Source organism: Chrysochloris asiatica, unplaced genomic scaffold (assembly GCF_000296735.1).
Source record: "Chrysochloris asiatica unplaced genomic scaffold, ChrAsi1.0 scaffold00339, whole genome shotgun sequence".
NCBI lineage: Eukaryota > Metazoa > Chordata > Mammalia > Afrosoricida > Chrysochloridae > Chrysochloris > Chrysochloris asiatica.
Genome location: NW_006408857.1, coordinates 2,471,945 through 2,473,669, shown reverse-complemented (window position 1 = coordinate 2,473,669; position 1,725 = coordinate 2,471,945).

The window sequence follows — 1,725 nt, the reverse complement described above, 5'->3', positions numbered from 1 at the left end:
GATTACAATATTTAACTCTAATCTGTTAAGCAGATCCCCCCCCCCATTAGACTTCCCCCACCAATGATCAGTAACATTTGGCTGAAGCTCTAGATCCTGAGCCAGCCACTTCATCTCACCAAAGCCCAGTTTTGTATACTTCCATACATTCATATCAGTAGATGATATATGGAGTCCTGGTGTGGTGCTGTAGGTTAAGCATTGGACTGCTAACTGCAAGGTTGGCAGTTCACACACACCAGCTGCACCTTGGAAGCCCTATACAGGGTTGCTATGAGTCAGAAACTAATTGATGGTACTTAACAAGAACAACAATATCATATATATTGTATTTTTATGCAAGTAACACTCACCTTCTATGTTTGTTTGCCAATAGTTCCCTTCCCCCGAGAAAGTATTTTTGCAAAATCACAACGCTAATGTTTTTAAACAGCAACACTGTTTTAAAAAAATTGGCATAGAAGCACTTGTGAAACTATCTCCCAGCAGGAGGAATCAATTGGCAAAGAAATGTAGAAAGCACATGCTATTTGCATAAAAATATAGTATATTGTTGTTGTTGTTGTTGTTAGGTGCCATCGAGTTGGTACTGACCCATAGCGACCTTATGCACAGCAGAACGAAACACTGCCCGATCCTGGGCTAACCTCACTGCTGTTGCCATAGTATATAGATGCATATTATAGATCTGCCGAACTCATGGAATTATTGAAAATAAATGAATAAGTGTACACAAAAAATATTTTTAATACTTCCTGGAACAGTGGTTCTGAAGTGCTAGGAACATATGGCAATGTCTGGAGGCACTGTGGCCATCACAACTGGGAGAGGGAGGGTTGCTGGGATGCTGTTAACATTGTTTTAATGCACAGGGAATTTACCTATAACAAAGAACCATCTAGTCCATAATATCAATAGTGCTGAGCTTGAGAAACTGTCCTGGAACACTGTATAGATTTTACAATTAAGTAGTCGTGTGATGTTGAAGACTATCAGGTATCAAGAAACTCTCTGAAATGGATTGCAGGATATGTCTGCTGAATTAAACAATCTATGCATATGACCAAGGTTAAAAGGGCTGGTTAAATGCAGCAGAAAATGCTGCTGGTGGGACAGTTAATGCAATAGAAAGTACATTGCTGAATGGAAATCTATCAATAATTTAAAACTCTTGAACAAGAAGAAATTCTAGAAAAGTATCCTAGGGAAATAAAGAGGCATGAGAAGATATCGACAAGGGTACTCCTGGGAGCCTTGTTTATACAGATGAAATGGGCAGTGGAGTATGATCATCAGCCCTATCCAATGGTATTTACCAGTTGGCTGAGCTAGTTCTTGTCTGAACCAGCCACAGCATTCATGTGTGTGAGGGGTCTTCAAATAAAGTGAGCGCCTCACCATCTGAATGACTGCAGTTAATCAATTTAAAATGGAAGAAATTGACATCTTAAAAACTATGTTGCAGGCACATCAAAATTTGTATTTCTATGAGTGTGATGGAAACAGGTAGAAGAATCTAAGATACGTCAAGGTCAAGCAGAGTTGAAGCACTGCTATCCTTCTTGTCCCTTGTTTCTCCTTTTCCTTCATTTCTCTTCCTTTTTTCAGCCTGGTGCCACCCATTTGACTATCAGGCACAGGCAAAACCTGTGAACACTTCAGACTGAGGAGAAACAGTCAAGGGAGAGATAATGGTCTAAGATGAGGGCACAAGCCATTCTCCAG